Here is a 22922-nt window from a genome sequence, read left to right on the forward strand (position 1 = left end):
ATGTAGTGAATGCAGCGATCAAAACAATGGTAATGACATGAGTAAACAACTGAATCATAAAGCAAAGACTTTTCATGAATAGCACTTCAAGACAAGCATCAATAAGTCTTGCATAAGAGTTAACTCATAAAGCAATAATTCAAAGTAAAGGCATTGAAGCAACACAAAAGAAGATTAAGTTTCAGCGGTTGCTTTCAACTTGTAACATGTATATCTCATGGATATTGTCAACATAGAGTAACATAATAAGTGCAATAAGCAAGTATGTAGGAATCAATGCACAGTTCACACAAGTGTTTGCTTCTTGAGGTGGAGAGAAATAGGTGAACCGACTCAACATTGAAAAGTAGAAGAATGGTCCTCCATAGAGGAAAAGCATCGATTGCTATATTTGTGCTAGAGCTTTGATTTTGAAAACATGAAACAATTTTGTCAACGGTAGTAATAAAGCATATGCATCATGTAAATTATATCTTATAAGTTGCAAGCCTCATGCATAGTGTACTAATAGTGCTCGCACCTTGTCCAAATTAGCTTGGACTACCGGATCATCACAATGCACATGTTTTAACCAAGTGTCACAAAGGGGTACCTCTATGCCGCCTGTACAAAGGTCTAAGGAGAAAGCTCGCATTGGATTTCTCGCTATTGATTATTCTTCAACTTAGACATCCATACCGGGACAACATAGACAACGAGATAATGGACTCCTCTTTTATGCATAAGCATGTAGCAACAATTAATAATTTTCTCATTTGAGATTGAGGATATATGTCCAAAACTGAAACTTCCACCATGGATCATGGCTTTAGTTAGCGGCCCAATGTTCTTCTCTAACAATATGCATGCTTAACCATAAGGTGGTAGATCGCTCTTACTTCAGACAAGACGGACATGCATAGCAACTCACATGAAATTCAACAAGGAGTAATTGATGGCGTCCCCAGTAAACATGGTTATCGCACAACAAGCAACTTAATAAGAGATAAAGTACATAATTACATATTCAATACCACAATAGTTTTTAAGCTATTTGTCCCATGAGCTATATATTGCAAAGGTGAATGATGGAATTTTAAAGGTAGCACTCAAGCAATATACTTTGGAATGGCGGAAAATACCATGTAGTAGGTAGGTATGGTGGACACAAATGACATAGTGGTTGGCTCAAGTATTTTGGATGCATGAGAAGTATTCCCTCTCGATACAAGGTTTAGGCTAGCAAGGTTTATTTGAAACAAACACAAGGATGAACCGGTGCAGCAAAACTCACATAAAAGACATATTGAAAACATTATAAGACTCTACACCGTCTTCCTTGTTGTTCAAACTCAATACTAGAAATTATCTAGACCTTAGAGAGACCAATTATGCAAACCAAATTTTAGCATGCTCTATGTATTTCTTCATTAATAGGTGCAAAGCATATGATGCAAGAGCTTAATCATGAGCACAACAATTGCCAAGTATCACATTACCCAAAACATTTATAGCAATTACTACATGTATCATTTTCCAATTCCAACCATATAACAATTTAACGAAGGAGAAACTTCGCCATGAATACTATGAGTAGAAACCAAGGACATACTTGTCCATATGCTACAGCGGAGCGTGTCTCTCTCCCACACAAGCATGATGTAATCCAATTTATTCAAACACAAACAAAAACAAAAACAAACAGACGCTCCAAGTAAAGTACATAAGATGTGACCGAATAAAAATATAGTTTCAAGAGAAGGAACCTGATAATTTGTCGATGAAGAAGGGGATGCCTTGGGCATCCCCAAGCTTAGACGCTTGAGTCTTCTTGATATATGCAGGGGTGAACCACCGGGGCATCCCCAAGCTTAGAGCTTTCACTCTTCTTGATCATAGTATATCATCCTTCTTTCTTGACCCTTGAAAACTTCCTCCACACCAAACTCGAAACAACTCATTAGAGGGTTAGTGCACAATAAAAATTAACATATTCAGAGGTGACACAATCATTCTTAACACTTCTGGACATTGCATAATGCTACTGGACATTAGTGGATCAAAGAAATTCATCCAACATAGCAAAAGAGGCAATGCGAAATAAAAGGCAGAATCTGTCAAAACAGAACAGTTCGTATTGACGAATTTTAAAATGGCACCAGACTTGCTCAAATGAAAATGCCCAAATTGAATGAAAGTTGCGTACATATCTGAGGATCATGCACGTAAATTGGCTTAATTTTCTGAGCTACCTACAGGGAGGTAGACCCAGATTCGTGACAGCAAAGAAATCTGGAACTGCGCAGTAATCCAAATCTAGTACTTACTTTACTATCAAAGACTTTACTTGGCACAACAAAACACAAAACTAAGATAAGGAGAGGTTGCTACAGTAGTAAACAACTTCCAAGACACAAATATAAAACAAAGTACTGTAGCAAAATAACATATGGGTTATCTCCCAAGAAGTTCTTTCTTTATAGCCATTAAGATGGGCTCAGCAGTTTTAATGATGCACTCATAAGAAATAGTATTTGAAGCAAAAGAGAGCATCAAGAGGCAAATTCAAAACACATTTAAGTCTAACATGCTTCCTATGCAAAGGAATCTTGTAAATAAACAAGTTCATGAAGAGCAAAGTAACAAGCATAGGAAGATAAAACAAGTGTAGCTTCAAAAATTTCAGCACATAGAGAGGTGTTTTAGTAACATGAAAATTTCTACAACCATATTTTCCTCTCTCATAATAACTTTCAGTAGTGACATGAGCAAACTCAACAATATAACTATCACATAAAGCATTCTTATCATGAGTCTCATGCATAAAATTATTACTACTCCCAACATAAGCATAGTCAATTTTATTAGTTGTAGTGGGAGCAAATTCAACAAAGTAGCTATCATTATTATTCTCATCAAGTGTAGGAGGCATAGTATAATCACAACAAAATTTACTCTCCATAGTAGGTGGCACCAAAAGACCACTATCATTATAATCATCATAAATAGGAGGCAAAGTATCATCAAAGAAAATTTTCTCCTCAATGCTTGGTGGACTAAAAAGATCATGCTCATCAAAACCAGCTTCCCCAAGCTTAGAATTTTCCATATCATTAGCAACAATGGTGTTCAAAGTATTCATGCTAACATGTTCCATGGGTTTTTTAATTTTCGCATTAAACCATTCATGTCTTGACTCAGGAAATAGTACAAAGAGCTCACAGATGTTTTCCATTATGCCTAACTAGTTTAAACAAGAAACAAAAAGTTGCAATTGCAGGATCTAAAGGAAATAGCTTCGAGCACAAACACAATGGCGCCAGAAAAGTACTTTACCTAGAACCGGAGTATGAGTGCCTTTTACCTTTCCTCCCCGGCAACGGCGCCAGAAAAGTAGCTTGATGTCTACGTTCCCCCTCCTTTCCTGTAGACAGTGTTGGGCCTCCAAGAGCAGAGGTTTGTAGAACAGCAGCAAGTTTTCCCTTAAGTGGATCACCCAAGGTTTATCGAACTCAGGGAGGAAGAGGTCAAAGATATCCCTCTCATGCAACCCCGCAACCACAAAGCAAGAAGTCTCTTGTGTCCCCAACACACCTAATAGGTGTACTAGTTCGGCGAAGAGATAGTGAAATACAGGTGGTATGAATATATATGAGCAGTAGCAACGGTGCCAGAAAATAGCTTGCGGGCGTGTAGTAAACAAGCAGTAGTAACGCAGCAGTATTTAGGAACAAGGCCTAGGGATTAGACTTTCACTAGTGGACACTCTCAACATTGATCACATAACAGAATAGATAAATGCATACTCTACACTTTTGTTGGATGATGAACGCATTGCGTAGGATTACACGAACCCTCAATGCCGGAGTTAACAAGCTCCACAATTTGTTCATATTTAAGTAACCTTATAGTGTAAGATAGATCAACAGATTAAACCAAGTACTAACATAGCATGCACACTTGTCACCTTCATGCATATGTAGGAGGAATAGATCACATCAATATTATCATAGCAATAGTTAACTTCGCAATCTACAAGAGATCATGATCATAGCATAAACCAAGTACTAACACGGTGCACACACTCGTCACCTTTACACACGTGCGGGAGGAATAGGACTACTTTAATAACATTGCTAGAGTAGCACATAGATGAATAGTGATACAAAACTCATATGAATCTCAATCATGTAAAGCAGCTCATGAGATTATTGTATTGAGGTACATGGAAGAGAGATGAACCACATAGCTACCGGTACAGCCCCGAGCCTCGATGGAGAACTACTCCCTCCTCATGGGAGCAGCAGCGGTGATGAAGATGGCGGTGGAGATGGCGGCGGTGTCGATGGAGAAGCCTTCCGGGGGCACTTCCCCGTTCCGGCGGCGTGCCGGAACAGAGACTCCTGTCCCCCAGATCTTGGCCTCGCGATGGCGGCAGCTCTGGAAGGTTTCTGTGGTTTTCGTCGAACGTATCAGGGTTTTCGATCCAGGGGCTTTATATAGGCGAAGAGGCGGCGCTGGAGGGCTTCTAGGGGGCCCACACCATAGGGCGGCGCGGCCCCCCCTCTGGCCGCGCCAGGGTGTGGTGTGGGGCCCCCAGGGCTCCCCTCTGGCGGCTCTCGGGTGTTCTGGATGGTTCCGGGAAAAATAGGAACCTGGGCGTTGATTTCGTCCGATTCCGAGAATATTTCGTTACTAGGATTTCTGAAACCAAAAACAGCAGAAAACGAGAGCTGGCACTTTGGCATCTTGTTAATAGGTTAGTTCCAGAAAATGCACGAATATGACATAAAGTGTGCATAAAACATGTAGATAACATCAATAATGTGGCATGGAACATAAGAAATTATCGATACGTCGGAGACGTATCAAACTCCATCACACGGATTGAGATGTGGGGTGACTTCAAATCGGAGGGAGTTATTGTGTACTCCAAGAGGTGGAGTGGTTGTACTTTACATTGGGGTGAGGGTAAGTAGAGCCGGGCATCTTCGTGGGAGCAAGGGCCCCAGCCCAAGGGGGCTTTTGGGGTGTTAGGCGCGTGGACCATATGGGCCATTATGGCCCATGCGGCCGTGTTGCAGCGCATAAGAACTTTTGCACCTCTACAAATCATTATGAATAAAGTCTAGATTCTCAACTTTCACCTATAATAATCGTGTAACTCTTCCGAAATTTCCTCGAAACAATTTCAATGACTTCAGAACATTTTCAGTGCCAATCTCTGAATCACAACACCACAAAAACAATCCCACAGCACTTTAAGCGTGTGACCCAACAAGTTTGGTAATGCGAGACATGCCTCTAAATCCTTTTTTTGAGCAATAACAATTATCGAAGCCTGGACGCCCATGATGACTTAAACACATACACACTAAATGGTCACTAGAGGAAAGAATTCAGTATCCCTATCTATGACTCAACACTGGGCCATTATACTTGTTATCCTCGTTCCGGTTTCATTTTCTATTCTTGTTAAGTATTCAGATGTTCTTGTGATCACTACCACAATATGTCTGGTTTGACGATATGACATCTCCATTTTATAGTGTTTCTTAAGATATTTCATTAAGCTTTGATTAGATTTCAATGGTTTTTTGCTTTCCAACTAACAAGATTTTGTTGAAAACAAAGAAACCTTCTATGTGGATTTCAGGAATTAACCACCTTTGGAAGCAAATCATCAATGCATAAAGTGAAGATTTGGAAGAAATCAAGTAACTTCCTATTTGGAAGAATCATCATAGGCGTTCCAGAACTCTTTAACGATCAGTGGTACGATTGTGGCCGCCCGTACGACATGACCATACGGCGTGTCACCGCCTCATCAAATGGAACAACTTTCGCAAAGGGGGGAGATAGATCAGAGACACACAATAGATGTTGTTCACTTCACGAACAAAAGAAAAGAGATTGGGAGAAGAAGAACTCATCCTTCGACCATCACCGCGATTTTCCTCCTCAACCTCCATCACTTCCCCATCATAGACCTTGCATAGAGTGATATTCATCTTTGTAAACTCTGTTCACATCAAGATTTGAGATTGAGTTTGGTTTGACTCTTATCCTTATTGTGGTTTGCTATGGTAATATCTGATGCGCGTAGTTGACGTATGTCTTTCCGTCCAACACGCGTCCGTTGGGAACTCCAAGAGGAAGGTGTGATGCGTACATCAGTAAGTTTTCCCTCAGTAAGAAATCAAGGTTTATCGAACCAGTAGGAGTCAAGAAGCACGTCGAAGATTGATGGCGGCGGAGTGTAGTGCGGCGCAACACCAGGGATTCCGGCGCCAACGTGGAACCTGCACAACACAACCAAATTACTTTGCCCCAACGTGACAGTGAGGTTGTCAATCTCACCGGCTTGCTGTAACAAAGGATTAGATGTATAGTGTGGATGATGATGTTTGCAGAGAACAGTAGAACAAGTATTGCAGTAGATTGTATTTAATGTAAAAGAATGGACCGGGGTCCACAGTTCACTAGTGGTGTCTTTCCCATAAGATAAATAGCATGTTGGGTGAACAAATTACAGTTGGGCAATTGACAAATAAAGAGGGCATAACCATGCACATACATGTTATGATGAGTATTGTGAAATTCAATTGGGCATTACGACAAAGTACATAGACCGCTATCCAGCATGCATCTATGTCTAAAAAGTCCACCTTCAGGTTATCATCCGAACCCCTCCGATATTAAGTTGCAAACAACGAGACAATTGCATTAAGTATGGTGCGTAATGTAATCAACAAATACATCCTTAGACATAGCATTGATGTTTTATCCCTAGTGGCAACAAGCACATCCACAACCTTAGGGGTTGCTGTCACTCCCCCAGATTTAATGGAGATATGAACCCACTATCGAGCATAAATACTCCCTCTTGGAGTTACAAGTATCAACTTGGCCAGAGCCTCTACTAGCAACGGAGAGCATGCAAGATCATAAACAACACATAGATAGATTGATAATCAACATAGCATAGTATTCCATATTCATCGGATCCCAACAAACGCAACATGTAGCATTACAAATAGATGATCTTGATCATGTTAGGCAGCTCACAAGATCTAACAATGATAGCACAATTAGGAGAAGACGACCATCTAGCTACCGCTATGGACCCATAGTCCAGGGGTGAACTACTCACACATCACTCCGGAGGCGACCATGGCGGTGAAGAGTCCTCCGGGAGATGATTCCCCTCTCCGGCAGGGTGCCGGAGGTGATCTCCTGAATCCCCGAGATGGGATTGGCGGCGGCGGCGTCTCCGGAAGGTTTTTCGTATCGTGGCTCTCGATGCGGGGTATTCGCGACGAAGACTTTAAGTAGGCGGAAGGGCGGAGTCGGAGGGCTGACGGGGGGCCCACACGCTAGGGCCGCGCGGGCCCCTCCTGGGCCGCGCCGCCCTAGTGTGGCGGCGCCTCGTCGCCCCAAATCGGTTCCCTTCCGGTGTTCTGGAAGCTTCGTGGAAAAATAGGCCCCTGGGCGTTGATTTCGTCCAATTCCGAGAATATTTCCTTACTAGGATTTCTGAAACCAAAAACAGCAGAAAACAACAACTGGCTCTTCGGCATCTCGTTAATAGGTTAGTACCGGAAAATGCATAAATATGACATAAAGTATGTATAAAACATGTGAGTATCATCATAAAAGTAGCATGAAACATAAGAAATTATCGATACGTTGGAGACGTATCAGCATCCCCAAGCTTAGTTCCTACTCGTCCCGAGTAGGTAAACGATAACAAAGATAATTTCTGAAGTGACATGCCATCATAATCTTGATCAATACTATTGTAAGCACATGTAATGAATGCAGCGATTCGAAGCAATGGTAAAGACAATGAGTAAACAATTGAATCATATAGCAAAGACTTTTCATGAATAGTACTTTTAAGACAAGCATCAATAAGTCTTGCATAAGAGTTAACTCATAAAGCAATAATTTCATAGTAAAGGCATTGAAGCAACACAAAGGAAGATTAAGTTTCAGCGGTTGCTTTCAACTTGTAACATGTATATCTCATGGATATTGTCAATATAAAATAATATAATAAGTGCAATATGCAAGTATGTAGGAATCAATGCACAGTTAACACAAGTGTTTGCTTCTTAAGATGGAAGGAAATGGGTAAACTGACTCAACATAAAAGTAGAAGAAAGGCCCTTCGCAGAGGGAATCATTGATTGCTATGTTTGTGCTAGAGCTTTTATTTTGAAAACAAGAAACAATTTTGTCAACAGTAGTAATAAAGCATATGTATCATGTAAATTATATCCTACAAGTTGCAAGCCTCATGCATAGTATACCAATAGTGCCCGCACCTTGTCCTAATTAGCTCGGATTACCTGGATTATCATCGCAATACATATGTTTTAACCAAGTGTCACAAAGGGGTACCTCTATGCCGCCTGTACAAAGGTCTAAGGAGAAAGCTCGCATTGGATTTCTCGCTTTTGATTATTCTCAACTTAGACATCCATACCAGGACAACATAGACAACAGATAATGGACTCCTCTTTAATGCATAAGCATTTAACAACAATTAATATTCTCATAACAGATTGAGGATTTTTGTCCAAAACTGAAACTTCCACCATGGATTATGGCTTTAGTTAGCGGCCCAATGTTCTTCTATAACAATATGCATACTCAAACCATTCAACTCATGGTAAATCGCCCTTACTTCAGACAAGACGAACATGCATAGAAACTCACATGATATTCAAAAGTTGATGGCGTCCCCAGGAACATGGTTATCGCTCAACAAGCAACTTATAAGAGATAAGATGCATAAGTACATATTCAATACCACAATAGTTTTTAGTCTATTTGTCCCATGAGCTATATATTGCAAAGATAAAGAATAGAAATTTTAAAGGTAGCACTCAAGCAATTTACTTTGGAATGGCGGAGAAATACCATGTAGTAGGTAGGTATGGTGGACACAAGTAGCATAGTGTTTGGCTCAAGGATTTTGGATGCATGAGAAGTATTCCCTCTCGATACAAGGTTTAGGCTAGCAAGGTTGTTTAAAGCAAACACAAGTATGAACCGGTACAACAAAACTCACATAAAAGACATATTGTAAGCATTATAAGACTCTACAACGTCTTCCTTGTTTTTCGACCCTTACTAGAAAATATCTAGACCTTAGAGAGACCAATCATGCAAACCAAATTTTAGCAAGCTCTATGTATTTCTTCATTAATAGGTGCAAAGTATATGATGCAAGAGCTTAACACTACAAAGGATTTGATATACTGTGACGAGCTCAAGACGTCATGCAATAGCAACAAACGTCACGAAAGAGCCCACTGTGACATAGTTTGAGCGTCACAAGCATCGTCACGGAATCCCCGTCATAGATTACTCGCTAGTGACGCGGCGCACGAAAAAACGTCACAAAGTATGGATGACGTCATGTGTGATATCACCACATATGAGACCATTTCATGGCACAGAAACGTCACCGATTAACGTCATAGATGTGCATGACATCATATGTGATGTCATTTAATCAATTTAAAAGAAATTCTTATTTTTCGAAATTCTTATTTTTTGTTTTTTTAATTTCCCCCCAAAATAACTAATTATTTCATGTAATACTAATTTTTAGCCATAAATAATATTAATTTTTCCATTTTTGTAGTTATTAACTAATTTATTTTTATTATTATTTCTTTTACTAATTTTGAAATTTAATATAAATTAGATTATGAACTAAAAGTAATTTTGAATACATATGAAAACACATACTCAATTACCATCGAAATCACAATTATATCAAACTCGCAACCACATATAATCAGACATACTGTAACTAAATAAGTTGCATTAAAGACAAGCAAACTAAGTTGATGCTACAATAGCACCACGATATAATGATGACTTTCATGCACCATCAAGTATGGTGCCTAGTTCCGAGTTGTATGTTTCCATAAGATATGGTTGTACTGTTCCTCTTGCTTATTTTTTGATTTGCTTTCTTGGCTCTTCTTCATTGCCGCCAATTCTTGTTGCTTCCTGCATCTTTTGAAGTGCAGTCTCTTGCGGTTCACCGCTCTCTTGGTACATTGAATTTGCCTCTATATTTATCTTCTGTTGTTCAATTTCTCTTCCACCTTTATCTTATGGTGTTCAACTTCTCTTCTAACTGTCGTACTCGTTCTACATAAGCTGATCTCCTTGACCTCCCGAATCTTTATTAGTACCATGTGGTAGAAAGGAAGGTAATTGAGGATTTTGTCCTCCTTTAGTACTTTAGCCACAATATGTGTAACATACCAAGTGCTCATCTTCTCATTGAGCTTCACTCCTTTCAGTTTCCATAGCAATCTGTAGAAGAAAAGCATCACTGGTCAAGTTAAATTATGATGATACGTTCCATTCAACTTACAAAAAGAGTGAGAGCGTAAGCATGTACAATAATTGCCTTTCATAGAGAAAGCAACAAAAGATCATAAACAACCAGCCATTCAACAAGCAGCCATCTGTACAGAAACGAGCAACCGCATAGAAAGTAGCCAATGACATAGCAAGCAGGCGACGACACAAAAACAACGAGCAACATAGCAAGCAACCAGCAGCATATCAAGCAACAATAAATACATCCAACAACAACAACAATTTTGGACTGTGGCTTTGTAGAAGCTTGCTTTGCCTAATTCAAACAAGTTAGGAAAAACAAGGCGGTAGTATTTACTCATACATGGTCTTAACAAGTTAAAGTCTGCATTTACTAATAAGACGCAGAAAAATAGCAAGCATGCCAGGACGTTAAGCTCACATGGATTGCCAATTTAAATGAGAAGAATGCCAGCAATACATTTACAAGACCAAAACTTAAAACTGGAACTATTTGACTATGATATCTTCATTTGTACTAAGCAAGATTACATAATTAAACACAGTGTTACGCCGCTGCTACAACAGTTCTAGCTTTCAGATTGGACTGTTTTGACTTAAAATTGACTATTCCTTCTCTATTTTAATTTCCCCTTCAAAATGCTTATCAACTCAGCAGCACCCATTTACCAACAAGGAAACCATTAATCAGAAAACCAACGATCTATTGACTCAGCTCAGATATACACACGTTCATGAACATGTTAGACAGAAAGGAATTATCTACTATGTATGCGCCTACTATGTATGGCACTAAGATATAGTACCTGTTCCTTTCGCATGTGTAGAGTTGGTTCCTGATCCTCTTGTTCTCCACAAACCTTATCTGCATCATCAGCCTCGTCATCATCATTTGGCTCATATTTGGAGCCACTGCCACTATCCTCACCTTTGCACTGTTGTCTGTCATTTGCATCCTGACCATATACTGGTTTACTAGCTATGTTCAGTATGTCCGCAAGAGGCCCTGGCTCCTAAGCCTTGCGCCTCTTAATCCTTGCCAACATGTTTCTCTTATACTTCGGAGTTGTGGGCATGGTTTTACTACCTTGGAAAATAAGGATAAAATGAAACATTAATGTTAAGATTTAGAAAAACAATGACCATAAGCACATATACAGTCAGTTATTTAAAAAAAGGCCTCATGTACATATCTATCTGACCCTCCTAACAATACCATGACTCACTTTGTCTCTTTAATAAGGCAAATCATGTAAATAGAGCATCAGCTCAAAGTATTTAATTTCAGGACAATTATAGTAGTTTCAACACATAGGTTTATATGATAGTGTGCTTGTCTCTATAGATTTGAGAAAAGTGCTGAACCAAACTAAAAATTCAAAGAGTGTGCAACTGCATGTAAAGTTTTCAGTTAAAATAGGAGATACTCTCTGTACAAGAACACACTATATGTAATCTATAGAAGTCATGTTGAGGTTCAGTAATAGGTTGTATTGACGGATATCTATATCTCCTCCACAATGGATTACGCTGTCAACTAGTACTAACTAAGGATATATCATCATGGCTGTATTTACTCAATAGAAAAAATATCACTTCCATAATGGTTTATCTTGTACTAGATGATATCAATAAAGATGAGTATATATTTATTGCTTGATGAGAAAAGCATGGACACGATGTTGTTTTACCAAGTCATAAACTTTACTAAAATCAGTAAGAGAAATATGTACCCAGGATACAATACCTTAAGCATATTGTAAGATAAAACACGACTAGTGGACGAATCAGAATACTTGTTGATGATCTATTCTACTGTCTGCCTAGACGATTCAGAATACCTACCAAAAGTCTTGTTATTTTCTACAGCCTTCTTGCGTGCAAATGGTTTCTCCAATCAGCTAAAGTACCAACATGAAACAATCTATACCAGTTATGTTTGACTGTCTGTTCTTTTGATGTTCTTTCCCGTCTCCATCAGGAAGGGGCGCAGGGCCGCTCTCGTCGAAGGGCAGCAGGGATGGTTTGCAAGTGACACCGTGGTAACGCAGCAGCAGGGAGGATCGGAGGGGATGCCGGCGGCCGCCGCGTTGCAGCAGGTTGGGGCGGTTGGATCGGAGGGCTCCTCCGCCGATCTGACCAATGGCGAGAAGCGGCAGAAGTGGAGCAAGATGGTATTTAGATGAAACTAAGAATCATGAAGACAATTGCATTGCTAGCTCTCCTTCATGGCTTCATTCAACACATGAAATTAATCTAATTAGATATCTAGGAATCAGAACACAAGCTACTTCGTAAGTTTGTAGAAGAGGCTGTTACCTTGAGGAGCGCGGCAGTGTTCTCGCCGGTGCAGTCGTTCTCGTGGGTGCGGTCATCGGTGTTCTCGCGGATGCCGGCGTTCGATCCCGTAGATGACGAGCGCGGCGCCGTTCGCGCGGGTGCGGATGGATGGATCGGAGATTCGGAGGCGCCTCGATCTGGTGCGTGACGAGAATGGGGGAGCGGAGCAGCAAAAATAGGGGAAGTGGGGCTGCCTCCGCGCAGGATTAGAGCGGGGGGTTGGCAAATTTTCAACTGACCAAATCGGCCAAAAAAGAAAAGTGGAGGGAAAGTTGTATTTTAGGTGCAGGGGAAATAGATTATTTTAGGAGGAGGGAAAATAGACTTTTTTGGTGGGAAAATTGTAGTGACAAATTAGTCCTTCGGTGGATGGGAAATTATTTCATTGATATATACATTTAATTTATATTGCTTGGCAATAAGGATGACAAGGCAATATAGAAAGATGAACTGCACAAACGGCCCTAAAAAATTGCAGTTAGATCACATCAGGTGCAAATTTAGAATTTTTGAAGCTGTTATTTAGATCTTGACAATCTGAGGTCACATGCAAAACTGGTACTGGGATTACGTATTTCTTCTCCATCAGATCAATCGATCGTCTGCAGGTTTTTTTTTTTTGCCTTTTTTAAACTGCACGTACACCCGAATGGATCGCTCCTAGCTAGTACAACTGAAGTGCGCTCCTTTTTTCTTGATACCTACGTGAAGCTAGCAAGGATGGAATCCATCCACTTGCTTACTTGTTTATCACTTCGTGCGCATGTCCCGCGTACAAATCGCCGGGAGGTTCATTAGTCAAATTGTCCAGAACCAAATCCCGTCCCGCTCCTTCCTCCGATGGTTAAGGGTGCGTTTGGATTGTGCCTACAGCAGCCCTACCAAAATTGGTTAGCCAATTTTTTGGCGTGGGATTCTGCCGCCCATGGGCTGCCAAATTTTTTGCTAGAATTAGTGAAGGAAACAGCAAGTAGTCCATTGACAGCCAAATAATTGGCAGTGAACCAAACATGTGGGAGACTATTTGACATGACCAATTTTTTGGTAGGGTGAGCTGGGGCAAGAAACCAAACATGCCCTAAGATATCTATATTTAATAACTATATTCTTTTGTTTCTTCCGTAATATGTCGATCTCGCCACAACTGTCTCCCGCTAGCTATTATATACAAGGCGATAACATCATTCGCGATTGTAATTTTTCTGTGACCCATCCACGCTCGTCACAGAAAGTACCGAGTCGTCACAGAATACACTAATGTGTGACGGTGATTGTGTGACCGTCACAGATCTTTGAGAATGCATGACGCCATAAGCAAAACGTCACACATTATGATATTCCATGACGTTGCAGACCACCGTCACGAGGGTTTTCGTCACAGTATATCAAATCTCTTGTAGTGTAAACATGAGCACAACAATTGCCAAGTATCACATTTATTCAAGATATTATACCAATTACCACATGTAGCATTTCTCGTTTCCAACCATATAACAATTTAACGAAGCAGTTTCAACCTTCGCCATGAATATTATGAGTAAAGCCTAAGGATATATTTGTCCATATGCAACAGCGGAGCGTGTCTCTCTCCCACACAATGAATGCTAGGATCCAATTTTATTCAAACAAAACAAAAATAAAAACATACAGACGCTCCAAGTAAAGCACATAAGATGTGATGGAATAAAAATATAGTTTCATTAGAGGAACCTGATAATGTTGTCGATGAAGAAGGGGATGCCTTGGGCATCCCCAAGCTTAGACGCTTGAGCCTTCTTGAAATATGCAGGGGTGAACCACCGGGGCATCCCCAAGCTTAGAGCTTTCACTCTCCTTGATCATATTGTATCATCCTCCTCTCTTGATCCTTGAAAACTTCCTCTACACCAAACTCAAAACAACTCATTAGAGGGTTATTGCATAATCAAAATTCATATGTTCAGAGGTTACATAATCATTCTTAACACTTCTGGACATTGCACAAAGCTACTGAAAGTTAATGGAATAAAGAAATCCATCAAGCATAGCAAAACAGGCAATGCGAAATAAAAGGCAGAATCTGTCAAAACAGAACAGTTCGTAAAGACGAATTTTATAGGTGCACCAGACTTGCTCAGATGAAAATGCTCAAATTGAATGAAAGTTGCGTACATATCTGAGGATCACTCACGTAAATTGGCAGAATTTTCTGAGTTACCTACAGAAACTATTGCTCAAATTCGTGACAGCAAGAAATCTGTTTCTGCGCAGCAATCCAAATCTAGTATGAACCTTACTATCAAAGACTTTACTTGGCACAACAATGCAACAAAACTAAGATAAGGAGAGGTTACTACAGTAGTAACAACTTCCAAGACTCAAATATAAAACAAAAGTACTGTAGTAAAATAAACACATGGGTTATCTCCCAAGAAGTGCTTTCTTTATAGCCATTAAGATGGGCTCAGTAATTTTAATGATGCACTCCCAAGAAATAAGAGTTGAATCAAAAGAGAGCATCAAAAAGCAAATTAAAAACACATTTAAGTCTAACCCACTTCCTATGAAAAGGAATCTTGTAAATAAACAAGTTCATGAAGCATAATGCAACAAGCATAAAAAGACTAGACAAGCGCAACTTCAAGATTTTCAGCAAAAAGAGAGGTGTTTTAGTAACATGAAAATTTCTACAACCATATTTTCCTCTCTCATAATAATATCCAGTAGCATCATGAGCAAACTCAACAATATAACTATCAAATGAAACATTCTTATCATGAGTCTCATGCATAAAATTATTACTCTCCACATAAGAATAATCTATTTTATTAGTTGTAGTGAGAGCAAATTCAACAAAGTAGCTATCTTTATTATTCTCATCAAGTGTAGGAGGCATAGTATAATCATAATAAAATTTACTCTCCATAGTAGGTGGCACCAAAAGACCACTATCATTATAATCATCATAAATAGGAGGCAAAGTATCATCAAAGAAAATTTTCTCCTCAATGCTTGGGGGACTAAAAATATCATGCTCATCAAAACCAGCTTCCCCAAGCTTAGATTCTTCCATAGCTTTAGAAATAATAGTGTTCATACTAATAACATTGCTACTAGCATGCAAATAAGGTTTAATAGATTTTTTAATTTTCGCATCAAACAATCCATGTCTTAACTTAGGAAATAGCTTCAAAAGCTCACTGTTACTTTCCATTATGCTTAACTAGTGAAATAAAAACATGCATGATATTAAGTAAAGTAAAACAAGTAACTAATTTTTTTGTGTTTTTAATATGAAGAACGCAAACAAGACAGTAAATAAAGTAAAGCTAGCAACTAATTTTTTTGTGTTTTGTTTTAGTGCAGCAAACAAAGTAGTAAATAAAAATAAAGCAAGACAAAAACAAAGTAAAGAGATTGGAAGTGGAGACTCCCCTTGCAGCGTGTCTTGATCTCCCCGGCAACGGCGCCAGAAAATCTACTTGCTGCGCGTAGTTGACGTATGTCTTTCCGTCCAACACGCGTCCGTTGGGAACCCCAAGAGGAAGGTGTGATGCCTACAGCAGTAAGTTTTCCCTCAGTAAGAAACCAAGGTTCATCGAACCAGTAGGAGTCAAGAAGCACGTCGAAGGTTGATGGCGGCGGAGTGTAGTGCGGCGCAACACCAGGGATTCTGGCGCCAACGTGGAACCTGCACAACATAACCAAATTACTTTGCCCCAACGTGACAGTGAGGTTGTCAATCTCACCGGCTTGCTGTAACAAATGATTAGATGTATAGTGTGGATGATGATGTTTGCAGAGAACAGTAGAACAAGTATTGCAGTAGATTGTATTTGATGTAAAAGAATGGACCGGGGTCCACAGTTCACTAGTGGTGTCTTTCCCATAAGATAAATAGCATGTTGGGTGAACAAATTACAGTTGGGCAATTGACAAATAAAGAGGGCATGACCATGCACATACATGTTATGATGAGTATTGTGAAATTCAATTGGGCATTACGATAAAGTACATAGACCGCTATCCAGCATGCATCTATGCCTAAAAAGTCCATCTTCAAGTTATCATCCGAACCCCCTCCAGTATTAAGTTGCAAACAACAGACAATTGCATTAAGTATGGTGCGTAATGTAATCAACAAATACATCCTTAGACATAGCATTGATGTTTTATCCCTAGTGGCAACAAGACATCCACAACCTTAGGGGTTGTCGTCACTCCCAGCATTTAATGGAGACATGAACCCACTATCGAGCATAAATACTCCCTCTTGGAGTTACAAGTATCAACTTGGCCAGAGCCTCTACTAGCAACGGAGAGCATGCAAGATCATAAACAACACATAGATAGATTGATAATCAACATAGCATAGTATTCCATATTCATCGGATCCCAACAAACGCAACATGTAGCATTACAAATAGATGATCTTGATCATGTTAGGCAGCTCACAAGATCTAACAATGATAGCACAATTAGGAGAAGACGACCATCTAGCTACTGCTATGGACCCATAGTCCAGGGGTGAACTACTCACACATCACTCCGGAGGCGACCATGGCGGTGAAGAGTCCTCCGGGAGATGATTCCCCTCTCCGACAGGGTGCCGGAGGCGATCTCCTGAATCCCCCAAGATGGGATTGGCGGCGTCTCTGGAAGGTTTTCCGTATCGTGGCTTGATACGCGTACAGCACGCGTCCGTTGGGAACCCCAAGAGGAAGGTGTGATGCGTACAGCGGCAAGTTTTTCCTCAGTATGAAACCAAGGTTTATCGAACCAGTAGGAGCGAAGAAGCACGTTGAAGGTTGATGACGGCGAGATGTAGTGCGGCGCAACACCAGGGATTCCGGCGCCAACGTGGAACCTGCACAACACAACCAAAGTACTTTGCCCCAACGAAACAGTGAGGTTGTCAATCTCACCGGCTTGCTGTAACAAAGGATTAGATGTATAGTGTGGAAGATGATTGTTTGCGAGAAAACAAGAGACCAAGTATTGCAGAGATTGTATTTCGAGTATAGAGAATTGGACCGGGGTCCACAGTTCACTAGAGGTGTCTCTCCCATAAGATAAACAGCATGTTGGGTGAACAAATTACAGTTGGGCAATTGACAAATAAAGAGGGCATGACCATGCACATACATATTATGATGAGTATAGTGAGATTTAATTGGGCATTACGACAAAGTACATAGACCGCTATCCAGCATGCATCTATGCCTAAAAAGTCCACCTTCGAGTTATCATCCGAACCCCCTCCGGTATTAAGTTGCTAACAACGGACAATTGCATTAAGTATTGCGCGTAATGTAATCAATAACTACATCCTCGGACATAGCATCAATGTTTTATCCCTAGTGGCAACAAGACATCCATAATCTTAGAGATTTCTGTCACTTCCCGCATTCACGGAGACATGAACCCACTATCGAGCATAAATACTCCCTCTTGGAGTTACAAGCATCTACTTGGCCAGAGCATCTACTAGTAACGGAGAGCATGCAAGATCATAAACAACACATAGACATAACTTTGATAATCAACATAACAAGTATTCTCTATTCATCGGATCCCAACAAACGCAACATATAGAATTACGGATAGATGATCTTGATCATGTTAGGCAGCTCACAAGACCCGACAATTAAGCACAATGGGGAGAAGACAACCATCTAGCTACTCGCTATGGACCCATAGTCCAGGGGTAGACTACTCACACATCACTCCGGGAGGCGACCATGGCGGCGTAGAGTCCTCCGGGAGATGATTCCCTCTCCCGGCAGGGTGCCGGAGGCGATCTCCTCGAATCCCCCGAGATGGGATTGGCGGCGGCGGCGTCTCCGGAAGGTTTTCCATATCGTGGCTCTCGAGATCGGGGGTTTCGCGACGGAGGCTTTAAGTAGGCGGAAGGGCAGGTCAAGAGGCAGCACGAGGGCCCCACACTACAGGCCGGCGCGGCCGGGGCTTGGGCCGCGCCGCCTCGTAGTCCGGCCACCTCGTGGCCCCACTTCGTCTCCTCTTCGGTCTTCCGGAAGCTTCGTGGCAAAATAGGACCCCGGGCGTTGATTTCGTCCAATTCCGAGAATATTTCGTTACTAGGATTTCTGAAACCAAAAACAGCGAGAAAACAACAACTGGCACTTCGGCATCTTGTTAATAGGTTAGTTCCAGAAAATGCACGAATATGACATAAAGTGTGCATAAAACATGTAGATATCATCAATAATGTGGCATGAAACATAAGAAATTATCGATACGTCGGAGACGTATCATGGCTCTCGGTACTGGGGCATTCGCGACGAAGACTTTAAGTAGGCGGAAGGACGGAGTCGGAGGGCTGACGGGGGCCCCACACGCTAGGGCCACGTGGGCCCCTCCTGGGCCGCGCCGCCCTAGTGTGGCGGCGCCTCGTCGCCCCACTTCGGTTCCCTTTCGGTGTTCTGGAAGATTCGTGGAAAAATAGGCCCCTGGGCGTTGATTTCGTCCAATTCCGAGAATATTTCCTTACTAGGATTTCTGAAACCAAAAACAGCAGAAAACAACAACTGGCTCTTCGGCGTCTCGTTAATAGGTTAGTGCCGGAAAATGCATAAATATGACATAAAGTATGTATAAAACATGTGAGTATCATCATAAAAGTAGGATGGAACATAAGAAATTATCGATACGTTGGAGACGTATCAATATCAAGATAAACCATAATCTTATTATCAATATGTCTATTATGCTATTCTCCTCTCATGTGCGAGTAATTCCTATTAGGCGTGGAAGATGTAGCAGATTGGTAAGATGTGACGTGCCTTAATTCCATTTCATAATCTTGTGAACATTGTTCTTATTATTTCTTAATTATGAGTTTGATTATCTATGGTTTGCTTAAAGAAGAAGATTTGCACACCTAAGTGTGAATTAACATTTATTGATTGAGATAGAAAGATATTCACTTCATATTGTAACGAAATACCTCGGTTTAGATGGAGAGAATGAGGTCATTTTAATGAGCCATCAGTAAACACCATCACAAAATCACAAACAAGGTGCAAAAAGTGAAATTATCTCTTAAATTTTCCAAAAATTAATAAACATAGTGAGATTATTGTATGGTTAAAGTCTAAGTTCTAAGTCGTCTATAGCTTTAAGGCATAAATGCGGGAAATCAAGACGCGAGACAAAAACTAATTAATCTAAGCAATACTATATTTTTCCTCTCGTGGAAAATACAGTCGGCGCCTGCAAAACCTAAACGCTCCACTACTTTAGCCTCCACCATAGATCAGTTCCCTCTCCTCCGGTCAGCTTCGCCGACGTCGGGAGGAGTGGGAAACGCGATCTATGCGTGGAGTTTTTAATGAAAGTAGTGTTTTCACTAAATAAGGATAGAGTTTTGGTAACCGCATTCTTTTTGGTTTTCCCTCAATGGAGATGCCATTGTGTGCAATAATAAGTGATCTTCGGTCTTTCATTCGAGGACGATGAGATCTCTTTCCCTATGTCAATGGTGGTGTTGGAAAATTGCAGTTCTCTAGGTATATGCCTTCAAATCTTTCTTCGCTAGATCGATTCTACATCTTTTCTCATGACTGCCGCGAGGAGTATTATACTCGCAGTTTTTGTCTCAACTGCTACGTCATCAACCATGGGGATTCATACTCTCGGATCTCCAGCGAGGTCGACCGGGTTGATCGGTTGTTATTCCCTGACATACTAGTGTTGATATTCTTGCCGATGTTGATTGACTACTTCAATGGCTACGCGCGTGCACGTAACCTTAGCACTGCAGCTTAAAATAAAATTATGGGAGAACCTCCATTGATATTTCTAAAAAAAAAGATTTGGTATATATCTTTGGTTGTCTTCAGAAAAGTATAAGATTCTGTCATGGAAGAAGAAAGAGTTTTAAGACCTCGAAAATGTGTTGCTATATTTTAGACTTTATTTGTAATCGTTGAAGACAACTCATTTATGTGTACCGTGTACTACTATTTGTTACAATGAATATACGCGGTATTGATTGTCAAAAAAAAGGAGCGAGGCAAAAAGCAACCAACCTATTTGTAGACTGCTATTATTAGCTAGCCACTTCCATGATTAACCAATCGATACCTCCTTTCAAGGCCTACAAGGAGCCAACGAGCCATAGTTTATGCATGAGCTGCCTTCTTTTCACCAACTATATATGCCTTTAATTAGCACCACAGGGAAACCGGCCGCTTTGCTAATTTAACACGGCTTTGCAACAGAAAACGCAGCACGGCATGCATATATATACATACTCGTCTGCGTCGACGAGGGCCACAAACTACAACGAGCTTGCGCAAAATCGGCATGAAGATGGCGTCGACACGTCCGGCGACGGTGGCAATGGCGCTGGTGGTGGTGGCGGTGATGACAATGGCGGCAGCGGTGCAGCGCGCGGAGGCGGGGCAGAACTGCATCTGCGAGTGCGTGAAGCTGTGCATGCGGACGCACATCCCGGCCATGGAGAAGCAGTGCAAGGGCAAGTGCAGGGAGACCTCGTGCATCAGGAGCTGCGAGGAGGCCTGCGACAAGAAGGGCTTCCCCAAGATCCCCAGCGAGGGCGTGCAGACATGCGAGATCGAGCCGCTCTCCGCCGACGAGGAGAAGATGCTGCACAAATGATCGGATCTCGATGGTCGTCCCGCCAGAGATGACGCTGGTTTCTGTTGTATCCCGTACGTACCGTGTGCGGTGCGAACGGTAAAATTCGCGTCGATCTGTACCGTGGTGTTGTTTGTCTCCGAACACATGTGACCTGTCAGCCTGTGCCTTCAGCCTCTTTTGCCTATTTTACCGATCGAGCATTCGATCTGAGACAGACGATGTTTTTTTAGGGTAACTTGCTCGATCGTTTTATTAATCAAAGGCTAAATTTACAGGAATCAATATAGAAACATGGGGTTCTAAAAGCCACACATGGCGCCCCTGGCCTAAAGAAAGAGCATATCGAGCTGAGTTATGAGCATCTCAATTCGAATCACGTCCTTCATGGATGAACGAAATGCTAGTGACGCCAAGTCCTTCACCACTTGCTTGCAGTCACTTGCCACCACTATATCATCAATCATAAGATCTGTTGCCAGTGCAAGGGACTTTCTACACGCCAGCGTCTCTAAAGTCGCTGGATCTGTTACACCCGGGAAAATAACTGCAGAGGATCCCAAATAAACACCGTCACTTGTTCTGAAAATTGTAGCAACTGAACCAACTCTATTGTTCCCCGACACAGTTCCATCCACGTTGCCCTTCACACTATTTAAAGGAGGTGGAATCCATCTAGGCGCTCTGCTACACGGAGAGGTTGAGCTGCAAACACCGGAGTTGGACGTTTGAGCGTTGACAATTCCGCCAGATAGCATTGGACAAAGGCATGTGTAGACAGAGGGCTCTCCCTCGTGGATAGTATCTCGGTTATTTTGGTCCTTTCGGCCAACAGATGGTCAAACCCGAATTTTTAATATAAATTTGGTTTTCCACAGTTGTGCACCGAAATTGCTCTCGGTTAATTTTAGTTCGGTGTATTCGGTTTTAGTTTCGGCTCCGGTTCTGGTTTCGGTTTCTTATTCTCTTTTCTGTGATCACGGCAAAGCTAGATAAGGAAGTTGTTCAGTAAGCCGAGATCAGACTGAAATATTCATCTTGACGGAAAATCGGAAACACACACACACAAAAAGTGGAACACGAGGAATTCTCCATTCGACGCCGCCACTTGTTTCTCTCGCTCATGGAGGGAGTCCCAAGCAGAGAACTCCACGTGTCCACCAACAAAAGGATCAAAAGGCTAGTAAGTCCAGACAGAAACGGCACGAAAACACACCACTCTACAGTCTACAAACATGATTGACCAACCTAAGCAAATTGTTCAGATCAAGTGACTACTAAAATGGACGGTGGTGGTAGAAACAGGAAGAGAGGAATGGAAGGGAAGAGAAGTGAAGAGAAGAGAAAGCGTTTTTGTTTTCTTGCGACCCTGTCACTGGTCTTCCCACGGCAGAGCAGGTGAGGTACTCTGCCACTGCCAGTGTTGGTTGTGCACCCTGCAATAAATTTAATCCTTTTTCGAAAGTTCAGCACGATTTTATTTCATTTTAAAAAATATTTAAAATCTGATATTTTTAGTATCGCCTCTCCTAAAGATGTTACCCTCTTCACCATAGCGCGGTGAGCATCGGCGCTGAACATGTGCCAGAGTGGCGAGACGGGGCCCGCGATTCGTGACCTCAACTTCC

Source organism: Lolium rigidum, chromosome 6, assembly GCF_022539505.1.
Source record: "Lolium rigidum isolate FL_2022 chromosome 6, APGP_CSIRO_Lrig_0.1, whole genome shotgun sequence".
Taxonomy (NCBI): Eukaryota; Viridiplantae; Streptophyta; class Magnoliopsida; order Poales; family Poaceae; genus Lolium; species Lolium rigidum.